Source organism: Falco naumanni, chromosome 4 (genome assembly GCF_017639655.2).
Source record: "Falco naumanni isolate bFalNau1 chromosome 4, bFalNau1.pat, whole genome shotgun sequence".
In the NCBI taxonomy this organism is placed as follows: domain Eukaryota; kingdom Metazoa; phylum Chordata; class Aves; order Falconiformes; family Falconidae; genus Falco; species Falco naumanni.
Window position 1 is genome coordinate 6,644,575 of NC_054057.1, and position 24,272 is coordinate 6,668,846.

The 24,272-nt window shown below is 42.4% G+C and overlaps 1 protein-coding gene across 1 annotated transcript in view; it reads right to left on the bottom strand.

The window, feature by feature from the left end:
* RARB (retinoic acid receptor beta) overlaps nt 1–22,340 on the bottom strand; it is a 333,110-nt gene extending 310,770 nt beyond the window's left edge. The window contains exons 1-2 of the mRNA XM_040593378.1: nt 22,306–22,340; nt 12,104–12,197 (exon numbers count right to left, since the gene is read on the bottom strand). The gene's annotated coding sequence lies outside the window, so the exon portion shown is untranslated. The remainder of the gene's footprint in view (nt 1–12,103; nt 12,198–22,305) is intronic.
* Between the last annotated feature and the right edge of the window lie 1,932 nt (nt 22,341–24,272).

A 24,272-nucleotide genomic window follows, 5' to 3' on the forward strand; every position in this document is an offset into this window, starting at 1 on the left:
AAAATTAACCTTAACCTTATTTTTACGTATTCCTCATCTCTGGTCCTGAGCAGCAGTTCACAACCCAAACAGGTCCACAGTTAAGGCAATTTTCACACTTTAGGACACTGACTTTGGCCTGATCGTGCTTTCTGACATGATGAATTATCATTTTGACATATCAGACAGGACTTTTGCTTCTCTCTGAGCTCAACCTTTATTCCATGGTCATTTCTATCAAATCAGTGCTGGTGGTGATACATCAAATGCTTCAAATTTCAATGAAATTGTCATTACAAAGGTTTTCAAGCATCTGCAAATTTTCTCTGGTTTATTTTGCTTGTGGTTTATTCTCAACATCTTTCTATAAGGTTTTGCCAGCTCTCCTGGGTAGCTCCCTGTAAGGCTCAGCCTCCTTAGCAGCTCTGTGCCTAGAGCAAGACTGGGGTATGAGAGTCTGTCCCACATTCCCTGCTCTCCTGATTTCCCAGCGGCGAACACAGCAAGCTTTATGCTTGTAGTCTGGTACTGGGTACCATCCAAGTTGCTTTGTATTTGTGAGCATCAGCCAGTGGGTGGCTTTGTATTTTGTAGCAAGTTGAGAAGGTCAATAGCCAGTTTGCCACTATGGGTTGATAATAAAGCTATATATATATATATATATACACACACACACACACGTATTTGTATTTAAACCATCTATAAATAGTTTATATATTCATTATGGTTATATAGAATATATATTAGTTTATAGTTACATAAACAATTTATATTAATATTAAAAATACCTCTAAAAATACACATAAAGACACACACACTTATATAAAACGTACAATATAATAGTTAACAGTATTCTCTTACTACATCTAATCACATCAATAGCCAAAAGAAGCCAACAGACACAAAAGTCACATACTAGGTATTTGATCCTTTAAAAATTACATCTTCTAAGTGATGGTACCTCCAGTAATTTTCTACCTAGCCTTACACATTTTTCCTCTTCTCAAAGAGCCCTTCCTCTCTGCCTTTAACATAGTATTAGTTTATTCAATTTCAGTACCTGATAACAGAGCATTGACTTTGTAAGAGTACCTTTCTGATAGCTCATCTGTTACACTTATGTACTGTTCTGCAAAGAAATAAAGACAGAACATGTTGAACCAGTTTTCTGAAACTACTTAAAAACCAAGAAGTAAGAAAAATATGGTTGCAAAATTTTTAACAAAACAATATGGAACCTGATGCAATGCGTTAATGGTCCATAGTGTTATTGAATAAGACTACAAGAGAGACACTTTACTTGCACTTGCTTGTCAGACAATTACTCTCTGCTACTGTAATACTTCATGTGCATACTTCCAAGGAAGACTCATGAACGCACAGGTTCATTAAGGGAATGAGAGAATCGATTGTAAAATGGAAAAGGCCGAGTGAGGTCATATTTCAAAAGAGATGAATATGGTACACTCCATTATGTTGTAATCAGCCTCTCTCTTTCATCCTAAGAACTGTAATAGTCTACCCTAATTTTCAAGGGGGGGTGGGGGGTGGGGGGTGGAAATATCTCACTGCCTGCATCATACCTTTATCCCAAATACAGTGAGGAATTCAAATGTGCTGCAGGCAGTTTCCATTTACCATGGTCTTTGGAGCAGACGGTATTGATGTTGCTGACCATTTTTCTCCTTAATAAGAAAAACATTCAAATGCTACTAATATTGCTGCCTTGGCAAACCACATTTAATAGATGGGACTTGCCCTGTACATGACACACAGAACATCAATCAAGGCTGAATTTTATTTCAATTTATTATGGTTGCTGTCTAAATGAAAAAATGCTTATATCGTTAAAATGTCTTCCAATATAAATGTGCAAATGATGTAATCACCCATTTTGCGAGAAAATTCTGATTTTGATTAAAAATATCTACAGTTGAACTTCTAAATATTTAATAAATGTAAAACCAAAAAACATAATAACATTAAGAAACTGCACTAATTAGGATATGCTGTTATATCATGGGTTTGTGCTCGATAGCTTTAATCTTTACAAGATGCATTTAAAAGGTATTCTTCTAAAATCATAAGAGCTGTCTTTTTGTTAAAATTATACAGAATAAATAACTTTAATCTTGACTTATTCAGGGCTCTTACATGTGTGGGTTTTTCCAAGCTAACATTTACCACAGTTCTTTGCCTGCTATAGCCAGCTGTCTCCAGACTCTGAACCTGGTGGCCTGCAAAAGCCCTGTAAGCTTTCATAGCTAAGCAACTCTGGACGGCACCCAATTACCAAGGGGTAGAAAGCAGCACCTTATAAGAAAATACACAATACTCAATCTCATAACTGATTACAGTGCACAAACGAGTTGTAGAGACAGAATTTAAAGCTTGGCACAGTCTCACTGGTGCATGCAGCAACTGACTTCCCCAGGAGCTCACTGTGACAACGGTTCTCCTAGCCACCACCTCCAGAATTGCACAAAACAATGTATGCAAGGTTACAGCCATGCTGCAGTGAGCACTACATATTGCCAGGTCAACCCAATGGTGTTTAAACCTCATTAAATTGTCATATGCTCCACATTATTAGCATAACTTTATTATATAAATACAATACCGTTATAAACAGCTGGCTCTGTTTTGAGCATTTGACAATGCTCAAAAGTCTAGACCCTAAATGTACTGTAATGCATCAAAGAACAACAAATGCTTACAAAACTTCACAAGCACATTACAAACTGGGCAGGGAGACAAAAGAGTTTCTACTAGAACACAGAGTTTAGAGTGGATCTGTAGGCAACTTCCTCGGGTCTTCCTTACTTCAGCAAAAGTATGTGAAACAGAGTTTGGATGCACAAGCAAAAGGCTGAACTGCAAAAACAGTCTCTCAGAATGTACAGGAAACAATGATAAGATGTGATGAACAGATAGGTAGCATAGTTAGACACTGCATCACTTAGTGCTGCAGTTCATCAGGCAACCACTGCTCATGCACATATCCCAGTGTCCTTGGTGAGAGGGAAGGCAGCATGCAAGGTTTTTGCCTCGCACTGCATTTTATCATAACCAAAAAGTGAGAAGCAATTTGAACTTGGCCTTTTAAAAAATGCAATGGATAAATAACTGGAAACAAAGGAAGTGCAAGAAAGCTACATGACAGATAAATGGGACTTTTAAAACATTGCATACTGTAAAGTTCGCCAGAATGTGTTGAAAGAAGAGCCAGTTAAATCACATCCTGCTGCAGCTGTCCAACTTTATAGCAAAAATGTTCATATTAATTCCATTAAACAATTAGAGAAGGAAATCCAAAATGTTATTACAAGTATGTTGGCTTGACACTGTCTTTTTTTCAGATTTAATAACAGATACAGTACCCTCAACTTCAAAGGGTAATGAATTTGTACAAATTGTGGGTATTCACACCCTCAGGGTCACAGAGCAGTTGTCCTATGGAAACCCTACAAAATCTAAACTTCACCATATTTCTGACAGACATTTTAGAAAAGGAAGGAAGGATACTGTAGCAGCTAGGGAGCTTGCCCGACATTTAGGAGATCTCAATTTAATTTCCTTGTCTGCCAGACTTCCCTTCATAATCCCAGGCAAAGTAAATCATTTTCCTTACCCTACTTTCTCAATTTTTAGAATGGAGAAGACCATTTAAGTACCTGAATCAAACAAGTTTTAAACAAAGGGGGGAAAAAATATTCTTCTCTTCTGTTGTTTTGTTTGGTTTTTTCCTCAGACAGAAAGTCACATGAAAGCTCAACCTCACAAGGTTTTGACTGTATACTGTTGCACATCTTGAAATCAAGAAAACCCACTATTTCTAAGTAACACGCCTTGTATGTTGCAGGTCATAATGCTATTGGAAATCCTTCCATTTCAAAACTACTGCTCTGTGGTAAGAAAAGATATAGAAGAATGAGCTCCGGGTAAGTTAATAAACAAAATGCATTCATGGCCCATTACTTCAAATAACTTTATAAATAGTCCACTCAAAATAATGGCCTCAATTAACATTTAATTCTCACACAGTGCATTTGTAATATACTGCAGGGATTAAGAGTTATGCATGGATATCACTATTCAAGAAGTGCCACAACTTAGAAGAGAAGAGAGTACATGTTTTCCACTTGATTAAAGACGGTTCCTAGCCTTTTCCCTCTCTACTAGGCCTCCTTGTCCTAGAAGAATTACAAGAAAAGATATTCCACTACGTGTGGGAGCTCCCAGTCCACTAACTGGTGTTGACCCTCAGTCTTGCTTTGAAGATTCGTAAGCACACTAGTGCAGCACTACTAGAGGAGAAAGCTAAAAGGTCCGAACACCCTGGCAGCCCTGCAGTTTTGTTCAGGAAACAAGCGATGAGAACTCACTGTGCGAGCGTATGCTTCAACCCTTTTTAAAACAAGGTGGAATGAAGCAAGTTTTCTTGCTTAGTAAAAAAGTGCCTTTCATAAAAAAATGCTAGCGCTGCCACTGCAGGGAACAAGCACTTGAGGACAAGACCAAAGCAACGGCGGAGGAGTCTTTCTGACATTACATGGACATTCTGACAGTGGCATGCACTACAAGAACAGCTGTAACGCTTATAACTTAATAGATCTAATGTCATGTGAAAGACTTCCCCTCACTCAGCCATCTTAGCGTTTTCCAAGCTAATGCATTCTCTTTTAGCGCAGAAAATTCAGAAGTTAACTGGGAAAAAGACTATCTTTGTAATATCTGGTTGCTTTTATCCTGCAACACAATGACTGAGCATTGATGAGATGATAACTCAGTCAATTAATCAAACACCAACAAAACACATTCTAACAATGACTGCCACATTCATGGTGTCATTTTAGGAACTGACTCCAGTACACACAGATATTTTTTGTCCCATGGGTTTGACCTGAATCCTAATGAAATTAACTGCTAGAAGAAACCAAGCCAGTACAAGCTACCAGCTTTCAGGGCATGCTGCAAAACCTGCTGAAAAAGCCAACAAACGCTTCACTTAGAAGCCAGAAAGGAGGAAGGCCGGAGAGCTCCCGGAAATCTAAAATGGACCTCACTGCGCTTTGATGAAGAAATGCTTTGATGGTGAAGTGATGGATTAAAAAAGATATTAAGAGTTAACGTAAAACAGAGATATAAACAGAAATATAAACCCATGCCAGCACCTATTATCCTCAAACTGTGTTTAGGGTCATATTAGGACTTCTGCCTGTGGGTTCATCTAAGGCATAAAAAAAAAAATAATTCAAGGAAAATGAAAGATAAAAAACCCTGCTTTTTAGCTATTATTTTCTGCACAAGTATTGTCTAAAATTTATTGTTAATACAGTATGTTAGCAGTTGTCCCTAACAAGCTCTGCATACATCCAAGAAAACTGCATACACCAACAAAGATGCTTCTAGTTTTGCACAACACATGGCTTTTTTATATGATATGTTCTCTCTTGAAAACTACTCCCTCACAAAATGAAAATTCAGCAGAATCTCTAATAGCTTTCATATTTCAGTCTAATAGGTAGCATGGCATTGCACTGCCGCCCACCTTTGCTACAATATTGCACAGCACATTTAACAGACATTTGCTTCCTTCACACCGTCCTTATGTGCAGCTTCTGCAGGACCTCAGTATTAACATTTAACAGAGTCTATGAGCATAAAGCACACTTCTGAACACCTGCTAGAACATTTTATTTGCCTTAAGAGTTTTATTATAACTGTTAAATTTTCTTGCTATGCTTTATGAGGCAAATCCTGGTCCAGTTTTAGCCTAAACTCCCATTGACTTCAACAGGAAGCAGATATGCCTGTATGTGGGGTTCCATACAAATTCAGGACGGGTTTAAACAGAATGGGATTGCTGGTAAAGCACTATTCTGGACATAAGAAGCCAGCGCCTAGCAGCTCAAAACAAAACCACTCAAGCCACCCTTCAAACAGCAATAATAAAAAAACCACACCCACAGGTCTAACCTTCTCGCTGCACTACAAACCCGCACCGACTAGAAGTACAACACATACAGGTATCCCGTCCACAAAAGCCTATGGCCTCCATGCCTTGGCGGGATGTTTGATCATCACCTGCATCTTCTCAGATCACTCACGAAAACTCCCGTTTGTCCTCTGTACTAAAGCCAGCGAAGGCCAGAATCCAGCTACATCAGCATCATTTCCCTCCTCTGACACACCTAGACAATCACAGCCCTCCACAGCGACACAAGACAGCCTGGAACAAAGCGCACAGACCCAGAAGGTACCTGGGAACGGTCCAAGGAGGTGTTACAGAGGAAGTCATGTCAGGAGTCTGACTCTTCTGAAGATGTTCTCTGCGGCTGCTTCTCTCTAACACAGTTTTACCATCATTACTGGCTATGTATTTAACACCCCTGTGAGACTGAACGTGACTACACACGAGTGAGCAACACAGCTCCTCACAGCTTAGAAAGAGATAATAACAGAGGACCCCATGAAGTCTACTTGGAACTGCTCTAAGAAGATTTAACTTCATTTGAAAACACATAGACATTAATTTCCCCATCGCTACAGAAAGCCCTAAAATAGTAAGACACACAGCTAGTAAACAGTAGACAATATGGCAATGCCACTTCTGTTTCACAAAAGCTTGACAGTAAATGCTTGATTCAATGCATACTATTAAGCCCCCCAAAATCTAAGCAATTATAAAAATGAAATTATAGACACAATGATGAATGGTGACAGATGAAATGTTAACAGATCTAGCACCATACACAAAAATCATTGATTTTCTCTGATTACTACTTAGGTGATCAGAGTGTATGAGGTCCTAGTTGCCTCCTTGCCCTAGATTTTATTAATGCTCCAATATCAGACACCCAATTTGGAAATCAATGCTTACTTCATCATTTTTCTCTGAAGGATCCTATTATTCACAATTGATTTAACAGAAATGAAAGGCTTACCATTAACAAGACCCAGCTGCTGACACTTCTGAGATGAATTATTGAACTTCTAAAAGTGAATTAACTTAACCATCACCAAGACTTATTGTCTGGTGTTTCTCATACCAAAGTCGGTGTATTTATAATTACAGAATGAAGTAGTAGAAAGTAGCTTCTTTGCCACCTCCTTAAACATCCACCAGATACACAAAGAAAAAATTAAGATTTGCAAAGATACAAATAGGAGTTATGTACCAAATCTAGACAGCAGGACCTTGGTGTCTAACTGCCTTTTAATGCCTTTAATACTTACCCTCTTCCTAAAACTCGAAGATACAGGTAATTTCAGGCTTTAGAAAAATGAAATGCAATTTATTGCAAGTTACATCTTTTGCCAATGAGATTACTACAAGTCAAAGATCCCTAGAGCTGACCATGCCCTGCCAAAAAGCCTGCAGAAGACAATTATTAATTCCCTTTCCATACAAAGTGAAGATCCATCTTAAGAATTGAGAAAAAAGTAGCAAATAACAGACAATTGCAAGTGATACTACTACAACTCCATCCCAAAAGCAGTTTAAATGTACAAAGCAGGAGGCCTACATATAAAATCTGCCATCCGAGCTAAGGGCTCAGAACATAAATCCACCATGCCTATCTGCCAGGACTACACATTGCCCAAGGTGACTTCAGCGGTGATAAAACCTTGAGTGTCAACAGCGTAACACCACCCAGCTGCACTGGTCTACAAACAACTTACTGTCAAACACATGAAGAGTTGTGCTAAGCAATATGCTGCCCTTAAGTCACAGGTTAGCAGGACCACAGCCACCCAGTGATGTATCACAAATAACTGTTCAGCCATCAAAACTAGTGAACATTTCCTGTCTTACTAGACCTCTTGCTAATCCGTGCTACCTGACTGAATATGCTTTCAAAATACTATAATGGCATCTGCTGTCCTTTAGCATTAATCATACTTACAGAGCTCAGCTTGATTATACTTACCTCTAACTGCTCTGAAGACCTCAGCTCAAGACCAAGTTGAGACTCCAAATGCACAATACCCAGAAAGTCTTCTGGACTAAAACACAAATTTCTGCCTTCCTTTTATCGTGGAATGATGACATGACATACCTGTTCTATCCTTTTCACACAAGCTGAAAGTCAACAACTGCCTGAAATCACTAGAGCCTCATCTCAAAGCCCTCAATGGATTTGACTGCTTGCACACTGCTGCAGGCAAAACATCTGGGCCTTTTTACTAGGGCTAGTGTATGAGGAAAATAAAGATACTCCTAGAGCAAACCAACCTCTCCTTGTATTTCTCTTTCCCACCCCCCTCCATCTGTTTTAACCCCTGTCTTACTGGAAGTAACTTCTTAAAATTCTGCTCGCATTGGACAAAAAGTTTAAAAATAAGGAAATGCAAAAGAAGCCTGGCAGACAGCCTCCAGCCTTCTAAGCCTCTTTCTTAAGAAAACAGGCCAAAATCATGCAATTATGATTATGCTGAAAATTTTTAGGTACCCAAATTTTTCAATCTGCCTCTTCTCTATAGAATAACACTTTTGAAATGGCAGCTGGATGGCCATAACTGAAGTCTGGTTAAGTTTGATACCTGCATAAAACACATCGCAGAAAGTAGGTTATAATCGCTTTTTTTAAAAAAAGACATGGACATTGGCAGAATTCCTGCCTTTCTTGCATTTATTTTTTCCAGTATTTCCCACATTGTGAAATTCCTCTTAATGCTATAAAGACAGAGCAGATTGCAAAAAATGGTCCTAGTGGTTCCAATGGGAGTAACGTGGTTAGAATCTGGCATTCTACAAAGTTTCCATTTCTACATAGGTTTCATTTATTTCTCAGTTTAAAAATAAGACCATGTTTTGGCATGTAACTAGAGCTGCTCTTATAACGCAAAGAAATAACACTGCTGGCAAGCCTCAAAGCTGTTCAGAGACAGAATTCTGTTGGCAGAACTTTTACAAAACTTTTTGACTAGAGGCAGAATTCAACACCAGCATAAATGGGAGAAACTTCACTGAAATCAATCATGTTACACACGCTTACTTATTGCAGGTCTGAATCCACATTAAGGTTATACAATGCAAATATATTTAGCTGACACAGAATTTAAACAGAATTGGTTCAAGAGAATTTAAATTCTAAATGTATATAGTAACTCAGCATCGCATTCTATGATCATCCTTCTGTGAACACTGTTTTTCCTTCTACACAAATGCTACCATGTTATTTAGTTAAGTATCATGACCATGCCACACATCTTTTCATGTAAGAATTACCACAATTCAGGTGCCTTATGGTTAGAGTATGATGAAATTACAGTTGCAAGATCTGTATTCCTGCATCAATTACAGGCACAGAAGAAAATAACAAATCTGGCATTTCACAACTTCTGAGGGTTTGATTTTGCAACCTACTTTCTAAAACACCTTTTTTGCATCTCATACCCAAGGTTTTTAGAGCATGAATAAGTTAACCAATGTGCAGCAGTGCTCCTTCAACACAGATCACAGCAAGATTTGATTCTCAACTTCACTATAGTACAGAGAACCACGAAAGTATTCAGGTACCTGAAACACAGATGCCCATGGCCTTCGATATCCAGAATACAGAGGGATAATGGATGTGACAAAGAACTTAGAAGGAAACCTGTGCCACTTTAGATCAGTTGTTGAAAGCAACTGAATTGCTGAAAGTTACTTTCAACAAGAACTGAAAACAAGTCCTTCTTGGCAGAAATTTATGTGACAGTGATACCGGGCTGCTGAGGTAAGCTTATGGGTTTAAGGAAAGGGTCACAGTAAGACCCTCTTTCTCACCTCCTGCCTGGGAAATGCAGATTATTCTTACTTACTATGAAAGCAAAGTGAGCAACAGGAACATTAAATCGGCTACCACAGGCAGGCTTCAACAGATACACAGAAGCGTGGTAACCAAAAAACCTAGCATTTTCCAATGGGTACTGTTCCTTTCTTTAGTAGTTATGCGATCCCAGCTTTGGGAACGTTTGTGATTTTGGCAAGGTGACAACTTTTTCCTAATGAACACGTTAGAGAAGATAATCTGATTTTTAAACTTCCATTATCTTATCAGATCTCAACAGAATTTCACTGACTTAGAAAATAAAAAGGCATTTAAACTGAGAATTATCATCCTGCCAAGTATCGAGATCTTCTTCAAACAAAGTGAGAGATCTCCTTAAAGAAGTGATGGAGCTTAAATACGTAAGTATTTCTACACCCAACTTCTAAGCACAGGTTACTCACCCTATAGTTGACTTGACCTTAAAAGCAGTTGTTGGAGTATTGAATTGAAAAGCTTCAGTGCTTTGTTTCCCCATTTTTTAAATTTTTTTTTAATGATGCTTTTTTTAACCTATTATGCTGTTACTGGAGGTAAAAATGACGAAGAAATGTAGACCAGATTTATTAGAACTTGTATCGTTGTGTACCACAACTCACAAACTGTTTCAAATAATTCAGCTAAACACATTTGCAACATTTGATTGTAAAAGTAATTATGCCTTTGCAATAAAATATAACACTTACTTAGATTTATTGACTTAAAACAATTCAACAAATAGAAAGAAATAAAAGAGGTGATAATTATGTTCAGACCACAAATTAATGCAATTAATTTTACCTATCTGGTAAATGTATTAATTACATTGTGGTTGAGTTAGAACTTCAAATAAACTTAATATACAGCCACTTTAGGACTGAAATTCCAGCCAGTGCTCTCACTGAGAATAAATTACGGAAAATTTTCACTGTAGTATGCCTAAGAACTGGTGTCACAAAACTCATGAGATCTTCAGGAATTTAAGGCTAATTTGCCACTGAGTATAGGAAGACATGACAATCATCCTTCTAGTTCCACTGTAGAAATAATGTACTACAGGTGTTTCAGAAAGACTTTTGATTTTTGAAAACAGGCAGTCTCTTTCTTTCCGTATGTTACCAAGTCTAACAGAGGCACATTTTTATTTAGGCTAAATCATGCCTTATGGGACACACTTATGAGGAAGAAAGGAGGACATGCAACTGGCATTTGAGACATATTGCCAGTGCAAAGCTGCCAAAAGCACACAGCAGGGAGCATGTTTTGGCTATCATGAGCAGAATAAGCACGCACTCCTTAACCACTGCCAGCTGGCATTTGTTTCCAAATACAGAATGCTCACTAGGCAGTTTGGAGACTGGACATACTCCTAACCTTAAACTATGCTCCCATGAAAATGCACTGCTGAGATACCTCATTAACCATGCCTGTCTCCTAGCTTACTGCCAAATGAGAAAGACTGAATGACACAGAAAAATCATACATTTCTCCCTATGCACAAAAAAGTACCTAAAGTATATCCTAACATACTCTAGCGCTTACAGCAAGAGAGATTTAAGAGATTTTGTTGGAAGAAGCTCCTGCCAGCATCTCAAGAAGCAGAAACACTGTCACTACTCCATTATACACAGATAGAAAAAGCGAAATCACAAGACACAGGGTACCAAGAGAACACAGCAATGAACAGCAAGAGTGGCTGGCACTGTGATTATAAACTATACTATCATGTTTAGTACAACCTCTAGCAATCCTTACAACAGACGCTCCCTGCTTTATGTGCTGGGGCAGATTTGTGGGTAGAAGATTAATGTCCCCCTCCATCTGCTAATGACTATATAGGTCCCCTGGGCTTTGCACCAAGGGTACTTTGCCCTTAGGATGAAACAAGAAATGGAAATTTGTGTTCATTTCTACATGAGCTTACTATTTCCAGCAACACTCCCAATCGCTAAATGTGTATTATTTCAACTTTATCTACCAAAAACATATTTTATCACAGTAGTTCAACTGTGATTCCAATTAGACTTTCAAAGAGATCAGTTAAAAGGAGAACAAACCAACAGGGGGGCACTTTTCACTTTTAAAGTGCTTACCTGACACAGCCTGCATCAGTATTTTCCCTGTAAGTGCTATTCATTAACTTTTCACTACGTTTTCAAAGTGACCCCACTCTTTTGGATTTCCCTTTCTCTATCGCTGATAGCCTGCTGTCAGGGACCAAGTAACTCTGAAGGAGGAAATGTGCCAGAGACTGCCATGCAAAGCAGAGGGCACTAATTAAAGCCTTTGTTTCCTTCAGGGGATTCTGTGAGTGGATTTTAACTTACCCTGTAACTGTACCTTTGCTCCTGAAAACTGGAGGCCAGTCAGTGGGAGCTTGACACCAGCGTAGTCTTCATGCACCTAAGCCAGTTTGACATGCTGGAAGAATGTAAGGGGAAAGAACAGTTACAAAGCGAAGTTTTGAAGGAATAAGGCAAACCTACCCATCACCAGAACAATAATACTCAGGGAATAATCACGGAAGATCTTAATGTTATCTCATATACCCGCAAATGAGAAATCAAAACCAGAGCGGTGCTTCACTAAAGGCTCTGAATGTGGGCATCTCAGGTTCAAGACGTGCTTCCTTTCTTCCTCTTCACACTCAGCATCCCTATCAGTTGCAACACTGAACCTCTCCTCAGTTCCAGCTCAAGGAAGAAGGAGCTGTCCATGCCACAACTCCCTGTGAGCACCCAACGGAATTCCAGGGCTGGTCAACTGTTTGCACTAGCACGGAGCACACACAACTAACTTCCCCCAGTTTACTCAACTTCACTTTGGAAAAATAAAAACCAGCAGAAATACCTTGACAGCTGAACCATCAACACAAGAAAAGTCCAACCCCTTTTTAAAAAAAGAGGGAAATATGATTTCAGAAATATGACCTCTACCTTTTGATCTAACTAGGCAGTTTCTGCCAACCCACTACTGCCCAACAAGAGGACAAGTGAGAAAGTAGTCGAGAAATTAATAAAATAAAGAAAAAGAAAAGGAAAAGGGAAAAAAAAAAAAAAGGAATTGCTCTGTATTGCCCTTTTACATCTTCAGCAGAGAATTGACTGTTCTCAGAGTCTACCAGAGTGCAGAAACTACAGCCACAAAAGACAATTTGCTTTTCTCTCTCACATCAGCAGCACTACAGAACAATGGGTGCTGCACTAACAACATGCTCTGCCTGTCCAGCCCTTAGTACTCATAATATTATTTTCAAAACACTTCTCTACTGGTTTTCCAAATCAGGAATGCTCTAAATCAAATATATACACTTAACATTGTTAAAATCAGTCATAAAACCCAACCAAAAAAACCCCAGCCTGATTTTGTATAAATCTGCAGAACTTTCAGCAAAGCTATTTCCATATTGCAGTCTTGCTAGAGCCAGCAGAGCTGCTCCCAGATTTCTGATCTGAATCCAGTGGTGTTGGCATTTTTCTTACGCTTCCTCAACAACAGCTCATGCATTTCAACTTTCATTTAAAAATTAAAGAGAACACCTTTCCCTTTTATATATGTACAATGCTGGCAAACACATCCTGAGTATGATTTAAATACACAGAGCAGCTAAAGGGGATTCAAAATTGCTAACGTAACGTCTCCTGATTACTCCTGATCACTCTCACACCCTTTTGGAAGGGTTACTTAGAGTTGAGAAGCTTGAATCTCAACGCTAAAAAAAATACCTATATATAAATATATTGTTAAGAATATTAAATACAAAAGCAGGGCTCAAGGAAGGTGAAGGACAGAGCAAAAAGCCGCAGCTTCCCTTCCCTGTTGGGAGTACAAGACAGCATACCTCCTGCCTGATACCCTTTCGAGCAACAGCCTGCTCTCCTTAATGTTGCCTCCTCGATTCCCACCCTGTGGCCAGTACAGGTAGGCAGCCCCTGGAGAGAAAGGCCGCTGAAGCCTGTGCATCTTACAGAGCACCAACAGCAATCATTCAAGCTTTTATACAAGCCCATTGTACCTCTGCAGAAAGGCCGCACTCAATCTGGCCCACAGAGAGAAAACAGCAGCCTAGATTGATAGCATCTACTTACACCGCTGCTGGTTATATACATACTGTCTCCAACGGTCTTTCTGAAAGGCTGAACAAGAGTCTCAGGTTTTAAACCTGAATCACAGCTAGCATATTTAACTCAGTTAACAGTAAAAGGCATTTAATGTCATCTGCTAAAAAGCAAAACCATAATTGTTCTGAGGGGGAGCAGGGGGGGTTACTGCAGACAGAGCAACCCTCGGGGCAGTGTGGTGATGAAGTGCAGGGCAGTTGGCAGAGGCAGTGCAACAAGAGCTGGGGACCCAGGTGGGTTGGTAACTGAGCAGTTCTACCACCATTATCTGTGACCTGCTGGCGTGGGCCCTCAGAGCCCTCCAAAAAGAGCCTCCCCTATGAAAAACTAAAATTGTGTCTTAAAATGTTGGGGGGGGGGGCAGGGTTTGTTAGGTAGGATGCTTTTGGGGTTTTTGGTAGTTTGGGGAGTTTTTTTGTTTTGGTGGGTTGTTGGGTTTTGGGTTGGGTTTGGTTGTGGTTTTGTTTTGGTTGGTTGTTGGGTTTTGGGTTGGGTTTGGTTGTGGTTTTGGTTTGGTTTGTTTTTTAGTGGAGGGGGGGGGGGTGTTGTAAAAAAAAGAAAACAACAACAACAAGGGTGGTGAAACACCAGAACAGGTTGCTCAGACACCCATCCCTGGAAACATTCAAGGTCGGGTTGGACAGGGCTCTGAGCAACCTGATCTAGTTGAAGATGTCCCTGCTCATTGCAGCAGGATTGGACTAGATGACTTTTAAAGGCCCCTTCCAGCCTGAACTGTTCCATGATACATTCCTCCCTCCTCCTCCCGTAAGTAAACATGTATGCACGCAGTCATACAAGGTAACAAATAAACTTGTTCTCCACTACTGAATTTTCCAATTTCAAAATACAGTCCTCAATATATAAAGTTCATGCTATTTCAGTGAGACACTGCTTGAACGAATAATGCCGGCAGAACTACAATTCACATACCATAGACTATTTGGTCATCATTAGTTTTTTTAGGAAAAGCTAAAGTCTTAAGGCCAAGCCTATCAGGATTTCTGATTCATTGTGACTTCACACAGACACCCAAGACAAGAAGTGCTGATATCTTGCCTGCCTTAACACAAAGTTAGTTCTGAGAAACATGAAACAACTCTTTAAGAAAAAACACATCTTATATTCAAGCTGTATATCACAAAACACAAATGGTCAAACATGGCGCCACAACTAACAACAGCAAACAACATCAACAGAGTACTCCCATCACACCAGGCCCAAAGCACATCTCAACAATCAGTCTTAGAGAGATTCATTAGTCATTCTAGAAAAAAAAAAAAAAAAGGCACTTTTTTATTACACCAAACAGCCATTTCCAATTTAGTATGTGTTACAAACCCTCCCAGATTTGTGAAGAACTTACCTACACTAGCCGCAGCCAAAACTACCACCTGACACGCCTTACATTTATCTGTCAGAGCTCTTCTCAACACGTGGCAGCAAGACTGTAACTAGGCATGGCAGCAGCACGGTGCAGAAGCACTTTGCCCCACAGACAGTTTACACTTGTTCGTTTTGTACATGCTCTTTACAAAATTATCTTTATTCTACATTACGTTGGCCAAGAGTACTACACAATGGGCTCCTCTGATACTGCAAACAAATAGCTCTTCCCTTCTAAGAATATAATTTAAAGATTATTTAGCATAATTCTTACGATACTTACTTTCTCTGTGGGAAATCTTCTTACAGAATCAGAATAATTTAGGCTGAAAAGGACCTCTAGAGGCCATGTCCTCCAACTCCCAGTAGTCAAAGCAGTGCCGATTTCAAAGTTAGATCAAGTTGTTCAGTCTTGTCCAGTCAAGTGTTTAAATCTCCACAGGCAAATCCCACAACCTTCACAGACTCCAGGTCACAGCTTATCCATTTTCATTGCTATTTTTTTTTCCTTATTTCCAGTCAGAATTTCCTTATTTCAGTGTGTGATGATTGCACCTTGTCCTTTCCCTGCATGCTCCAGAGAAAAGCATCTCTCCCTGTTCCATAACAGCCCATCAGGAAATGGAAGGCAGCAATTCATCTTCATTCCCTAATCTCCAGCCTGGGCAAACCCAGATCCCTCAACATCTCCTTGTACACCGTGTGCTTCAGCCCCCAACCACCTGAGCAGCCGTCCTCTGGGCTCTCCAGTTTGTCCCTACCTTGCTTGCACCGGGGGCCAAGGACAGGACACAGAAACAGCATTGTCAAGGGCAATAGTCACCCACCTCAACTAGGTGGCCACACTCTTGCTAATACACATCAGCATGCTATTAGTCCCCGTTGCTGCAACAGCACACTGCTGACTGATTCAGTGTTGGTTTTTAATCACTATACACTTTTACTCCTACAGTTCCCATACCCTAAGAATAATGGCTTAGAAGAAAGCACGTGATATGGATGGACACCAAATATCCCTTGGGCAATATATAATATAGACAAGAAGCCAATGTTGTAGCTAATATTTTTCATTAAACACTTACAAAGAAAAGAAGCCAGGCATGGTCTTACAGCCACGGAGGTGAACCCAAATTCTGCATGGAAAAGGATGGCAATATGCCACATCTTAAGCAGTAAATTTGCAAATCAGTACACTAAATCTGAGAAGTGCTCTGTTTCTTTTCCTGATTAATTTTTAAATACAAGTATTTTAGCTAAAATATTAACATCTACTGATGGCTGAAACAAGGTGGCTGCTCTGAGTTAAAACTCTTTAAACTATGAAAATGCAAAGACTTTAACATATTTCACCTTGATCACACAGCATTGTTTTACAGGTCCCCTTGACATACAGAGCACCATAATCTTACCTTCCTTCCTGATCTCAAAGCAAGCTCTTCTAAGGATGACCTCAGAGGAGCAGCATGAAGCATTCAACAGAAAAATGCACTGCTTCATGAGTGGCATCTCAGATCACCTAAACACAGATCACTGTGGAACAGCATTTTTTTCAGTGACCAAACAAAGAAATATCTACATTTAAAGCAAACTGAATGTGGTTTAGAATGTAGCTATACAACTTCCTGCAGCTGACCCCAGAAAAAATAAAAGACATATGATCTGTAACTTCCTTTGACTTTTCTTTGAACTCTAGATGGCAACCTTTAAAAAGCAGGATTTTCTTACTAGTTACTTCTAAGTTTTCTGCTAAATTAAATTTCAAAAAAGTACCTAATGCTAAAATATTTGCATGTACCAATACCTTGGGCTAAAGCGCCCTCTCTTAAAGAAAAAGAACTTCTAATCATTATTTTGAGATAGGGTCTACTGCATTACTTTGATAAATGAGCAGTACATATCACTCACTTGACAGCATAAATTCCAAAGTATTTGCAGAGAATCTAGGCATAGGTCAAAACAGATACAAGAAGATGTGAGAAAAGGAAGATGTGTTACCTGTACTGAGCTACTGAGAGTGACCTTAATTGCCTGGCATGTCCTTGCAGAGAGTGAATCAGGTTTCATTCAGAGACCCAAAGAAGGCAGCTTTCTATACAACTTCTGAGGATGCTCCCCATATGCCAGAATGGGTTTAATAAAGATTCTATGTATCATTTACTTAAAGCCTGTCTTCTATTACGTTGCTCCCTGCAGCAGCAATATGTAGCAGCTTTTTCATATCTGCCTAGATAAGAACTAAAACCTCCACAATCATGACTACCAAATACTGCAGCAATAATCAGCAGTCCTGGACCTTAAGATTACTGGGTGTGCAAGTTCAAAACCTGCCCCCTTAGCTGGCATACAATTTCCACCTGATCACACAAAATATGTTTTAACAATCAAAAATAGTCATGGAAATATCTACATACACACACACGCGCGCGCACACACACACTCTTACTCTCTCATCTCTGTGTACCGTACGCAGAATATATGTTACAGATATAACCAAAGTAAATAAGCCTTCAGCAATTTAATAATAGTAACAAACATAGGTGTCTGTAATATTCTGCATCCATGAGAGAAAAGCCACGGCAAACGCACCGGAGCTGTTGCATGGTGGCAGTGTTCATGGCACCTCCTCAGTGAACCTGCTGCAACTCTGGAAATGCACGTGCTCCCAGCCCCACGCTGCTGTCTATCAACTCCCCACGCCAGCCTACTAAACGGGAGACAAGCTGTAGCCCTGCACAAGAAGTAGTAGAGAAACTAGTGCGTCTCACAAGAGAGGCCCCTCTGCCTGCAACCAGCCCAAACACACACATCGGCACAGGATTCAACTAACTCAGGTCTGAAGTTTTACACACAACATGGAAAGGTTTTGCCATCACTGGTCTAACAGGGAGGACAAAACCCACCTTGTGTGCAAAGCTTTTTTAACACCTCCAAGGCTGGCACTTTTACTTCTCCAGGTTTGAGGGTTTTTTCCCCTTCAGCCTATCCTCTCCATTTAGCTTACAGAGACCACCTACCGAGCGCCATGCTAATTAGCAACAGCTTGCACTCCGTATTAAAAACAAAAATAGCCCCCCCACCCCCCAAAAAAAAAATCTAGTGAAAAGGGAAACTGTATGAGTTCATACACATTTCAACATTTCATGAATACTGGCCTATTTTAATTATATCTAAATAATTTTAATTCTGATCAGCAGACTTGCCATAATGGCTGAAAAATAAAGTCATAAATTAGATCTGTGATATGGTAGGATCTACTGCCCTACAGACTTGCTATAAAGCACTACTGAAATATATATGGCTGTAATCAAAGCTGACAATAATAAGCTCGTTGTGTCAGGATATAAGGAAGAGGTGAACAGCAGAGAAAAGTTAGGCTGGCATAGAAAAATCTAAAACCTCCAACAAACTAAATAAATATTTAACCAAGTGAAGGTCTTTCTGCTTTCGCTAACACGAGTAGCTCCTAAAAAAAAGAAAAGGGTTCCTTATACTTTTTACAAAGGCATATAGTGATAGGACAAGGGGTAATGGCTTTAAACTGAAAGAGGGTAGATTAAAATTAGATATAAGGAAGCAATTCTTCACTGTGAGGGTGGGGAGGCACTGGAACAGGCTGCCCAGAGAAGCTGTGGATGCCCCATCCCTGGAAGTGTTCCAGGCCAGGCTGGATGGGGCTTTGAGCAACCTGGTCGGATAGAAGGTGTCCCTGCTCGTGGCAGGGGGGCTGGAACTAGGTGATCTTTAAGGTCCCTTCCAACCCAAACCATTCCATGATTCTGTAATTACAGGTAAATGTCTATTCTACAAATTCTCCACGCTTTCCTGTATTTATATAGAATACTGCACATTGCTTTGAAGGAGGGAAATACGATGAAACTGACGTTTCATCAGGATCTCAGGACTCAAAGACTGTCTCCTATCATATTTAATTAGAACACACCCTATAAAGAAGCAAAATTTGATGTAATTTTTTCCCCAATGACTTGCTTAAGCGTTAACAATAGTTTGCACCTACAATATGCATTGTAATAGACTCCATTATTATAATTAAGAACAGCTAAGCTATATTAGGAAATTTTAATAACTACAGTCTCCTCCTAATATATAAATGAGAGTCAATGATACTGAAAGACAACAGATTTCATGCGGGTAATCAGAGTTTGATGCTACAAGATATTACTGAAACAACAGGTTATTAAACAGGCAAGAACATATTAAGGCCTCATGCATAAAGTAACTATTAGTTCAGAAGAGTTAGAAGAAACTTCCACTATGACAAAAAGGACACCATAACTGCTCACAACAGTTGGATGACACTGGCTGGACTTTGTACTGCAAACCACTGTGGAGTGGCAGCTTTTTAAATCGCTACTGATAATACACTGAAGATACTGAAAATACTGATAATACAGAGGAACCACGCGCTGGTGTGCAAAGCAGTGGAAAAATAGATCTTTGTCTTGAAAATACTGGTGCTCCACACAAGAAAGAAATAAAAGTATTATTGTATTAAACCTGCTTGCAACTCTGATTTTACACATGTGTAAATCCACATAAGTCAACAGAGACTGTGTTTATACTGCATACCTCTCCCACCATATCCATATGGGCACAAGTATGAAAACGGATGGTCCCTTTCAGGCACATTGGCTCAAACTCCTACTGTACACACCTGTGGGCACCTCATAACCAGAAATTTGGTAGAATAACTTATTTCACTCTACAGAAAAGCGGGTATGTGAGAATACTGAGCCTTCTACGCTTTGCCCACAGTAGAGACCCATTACCCCTGAAGCAAGCCAGTATCAATAAATTACTTTCACTACAAATATAAACAAACCTACTTCAGCAGAAAACCAAAAAGTCATCATGATGAAACAGTCCTTGGTGGTGTCACTCCTACCTGGAGAGAACCGGATTTTCAAGTGTAACAGATTCTTTACTACACTGCCATTGGGGCAAAGTAGCCTGAAAATGCAAGCGGACTGCAAGACCCCTCAGCTCTGCAGGAAGGTGCAGAAGATAATCAGAAAAGATGCAAAATGCGACCATCTGCTTTGGAGCCAGCCTTTGCACTCTTCATGAGCATGTTTAGTCACAGAATGATGACAACCTGGGTCGAGGCAGATCCTATACTAGTAACCACTCTCATTTACTAACACTGACATTACTATGCAAGGACAAATCCTGCAACCCTTTATCTAGCATAAAGTATTTTGCTGGAAGCTTACCCACATAAAAATCTAAGGATCGACCTTCTCTGATCATTAAATCAGACACAGACAGATGCTGACACATCAAGCTCTTACCCAGGGCTTAGTTCATAAAAGAAAGATTTAATTAGCATTTTAAAACAAAACCACCTTTCTTGGTTAAAAACAAAACAAAACACAACACACACCAACTCTCGATGCTCTTATTTTAAGAGCAATGTTTTTTTTCAGTTTTGCTTCCAACTCTTCCCGAACGACATAACCAGAACCGCAAACAAGTGACGGCCACATAGCAACTTCTACCCCAATGACACCATTTGCACTGACACCACTTTACCTTACATCAGCCTCTCCCACACGCATAGGCCCTTGCACTAGGTATTCAATTCCTTCAGTTAACCATAACATCATAGATAATTAACCTACACTTGCTAAACTTCCTCATGAGAACTCCTCCAAGAGTAAGAGCCAAAAAGCCGTCTCAGTGAATTTCTTCTCTTTGGGCTGTTGCTGTACTGTTCTGTCGGGCACTCTTTGGATCCAGCACGGTCCTTGGACAGTAATATTTTGTGTTGCTCCATTAAATATTTTGTTTTCAGAATCCATGCTATTGCTTCCTGTCTGTCTTCAAAGATGAAGTTAGACTGCATTTATTGCCTACGCTTCAGCCCCTTTGTATTTTGTTACATGTCGCTTGCTAAAAATGCTATTAAGCACGCCTCAGCCAAAGGCAAAATAGCAACGCTATCAAAACCAGCAAAATCCTGCCAGATTCAAACGACCGAGCTGTCACTCTAAATACACACCACAACGTAGCACTGGAGAATATCAGAACTGCATGAACAGCATTCCTATCACCCCCTTGCACCAGAGCCCGCAGTACGCGCGCACAGCGCCGAGCCTTCACACCGTGTTTGTGAAACGCCTATCACTGACCCGCAGCCGGCGGGGCCGCCGCGGGCCCCGGCAGGGCCAGCCCCGCTCACCCCGAAGCAGCCCCCGCGCCCCAGCAACACCCCGCGGCCAGGCGGCCCTGAGCCGCGCGTCACTCCCCGCGGAGCCGGGGAGCCGCCCCCGCACGCCTTCCCGGCCAGCCACCGAGTTGCCGAACTACGGAACTATTCGGCACGCACGACGATGAACGAGTAAGTGGCCGCCCAAGAGCCACGCCGCGGTGGCCGTCCCCGCACGGGAATGTCATCCCGCGAGGCGCGCCGCCGGCGGGGCGCTGCCCTCACGCTCCCAGTCACTTTTTACAGCAAGCTCTGCCGAGGCCCGTCCGCTTGTTTTAAGCGCATCTGCAAACACCACGGGTTTATTATTATTATTTTCCGGCCAAAACAAGCGCCGTTTGTGCAGAGGCCGGCACGCGGGGCAGCAGCGCACGGCGGGGCTCCCGCCCCGGGCCGTCAGGGTCCCGCGCAGTTTGGCGCTTCCCGCGCGCGACTTCGCCGCACCGGACCGCCGCGCGACGCCGTCCCGGGCGCTTTTGTCTGCGAGGGAGAGGGGGCAGCGCCCGCGCCGCCGCCGGCCGCCCACGGGAGACACGCGCACCCGCCCCGCGCACCCGCCCCGCCGCCGCAGCGCGGCCGCCCCGCTGCGCACCCCGCCGCGGCTGGGCCGGGGCGGCGCGGGCCCCGCGCGGGCGCGGACACGCGCGGAAGGGGCCGCGGGGCGAGCGCCGCGCCAGCCGGGCTGCGGGGGGGGGGGCGGCGGCACGCCCCGCTCCGCTCCCCTCCCCTCGCCGCCTCCCCCCGCCGCCGGCCGCGGCGGGCAGCAGGGAGCCCTCCCCGGCGCCGCCCGCGTTACCTCCGCAGCCTCCCGCTCCCGCCGCCGCCCCGCCAGTGCAGCCGGCAGCGGCGGCGGCAGCCCCGGACCCCCCGCCCCGCCCCGCCCCGCCCCCTGGCGGGGCCGCCGGGGGCTCGCGCGCCCCCTCGCCGCGCGCGGGCAGGGGGGCAGCGGGCAGAAGGGCCCCCTCTGCCATCCCACCCCCGAAGCCCGGCGGGGGCTCGGCGGCGTGGGAGGGGGGGCACGGCGGCCCGCTGGGCTCGTCCCCCCGCTCCCCAGGAGCTGTCAGCCGCCTCCGGAGCGTCGTCCCCCCGGGTCCGGGGAGCGTCGTCCCCGTCCCCCATTCCGCCTAGCGCCGGGGGCCAGGGCAGAGGACGGGCCTCGCCCCCCCCGCCCCCCCCGCCGCAGCCGCCTCGCTGCTGTACCCGCGCTCCTGCAGCCCCCGGGGGAAGTTGCACTCTCGGCCGAGCCCCCGCCCGGCGCACCTCGGGGCCGGTGTGCCGGCCGCCTGATGCCCGGGCCGTCGCGTCTCCCGTGCCTCCCGCAGGCGCCGGGCCCGACGGGCGGCTCCGGCAGCGTGCGGTGGGAAACGCTGGGTTTCCGGCCGGGGAAGGAACCCCGAGAGCGGAGGAAGGTGCGGTGATGCTCGGGCCGGGCCGGGCCGGGCAGCTGGCTGCGAGCGGCCGGCGGGGCCTCCAGCCCGCTGGCGACTGCCTGCGTCCGAGCATAGTGACCGCAGGGTCTTCGGGAGATAAACACGAGCAAAAATACACTCTATTCAGATTTTTGACAGCTGTAATGAGCTCAAGGAAGAATTATGTAAACATTATTAAGTGTAATAAACACATGTCAGCATTAGGCAGTCTTCTGTAGAAATGTTGGTAAAAGCCACGGTGAACGTTTTATTCATAATGTCTTTTTAACTTTATGTAGCTGGTGTAATAGGCCCCGTGCCTCGACGGAAAATCATTACCCGGTAATAGATGAGCCAGTTCGGAAGGAGAGCCACTGGGATACTGCACACTTTCATTCATAGATGCTACGTATTAGAGGAAGTAGCAGGAGGCCTGCCAACTTTCCCAATTTAATTATTAAGCTGTCAGTTCCTGACTCCTTGTTTCAACTTCCTGAGGCAACATCTGGCTGTAATAACAAAAATAAATAAATAAAATAAAATTTGATCATTCACTCAGCAGCACTCTATTTGCAATGTCCTTTTTGCTGCAACTTTTCTGAAAAAACTCGATACGGGGGATCTGGACTCGGCATCTCTCTGAACCACCCGAAAGTAAAGACAAGAATGGTTTCAGCTGTGATCCTCAAGGCAAAGCTGTGAGGAAGGCTGTATCATACTTGAGCCTTTTTTCACCAAGTCCAATGGTGTGCGTTTTAATCTTCCTAATCCTTTTATTCAGAAGAACATCAGCATTTTTTTCACTGCATGAAGCTGAATGATATGACTTTGGGAGATTAAAAAAATAAAATCTTTTGCTAGCCAAGAATTTTTGCATTTTCATCAAACATTGCTTCAAAAGGGGAATGTTGGCTTCAGGAAAAAAAAAGAAAAAAAAAAAGCCATAAAGGATATCAGATTAAATGCTACCAAATGTGAGCAAAACACTGAAGAGAAGTTTTAAAATATCCATGACTGCGTCTTCATGTGTTCTCTGGGTCTGTTTCATATGATGCGACAGCTTCAGCTCCCAATTTGTTATTGCAGTGGCTTTTGGAACTGTATGCCTCTTTGTTTCTTTTTCATATCCTCGCTCAAATACATGCACACGCTTACAAAAATATGTATCTATATATGTACATATGCACACAGAGGGACAGATACAGAGTGACTCAGCTCTGCGTTCTACTTGCTTAATCAGTTTTCAGAGCTCCAGCACTGTTCACTTATTTAAAATGCCTAAAGCCACCTTTCCCACATTACTTATTTCACTGCCAGGGTGCAGAGCCTTTGACAAAGCTAGGCCATCTACGCT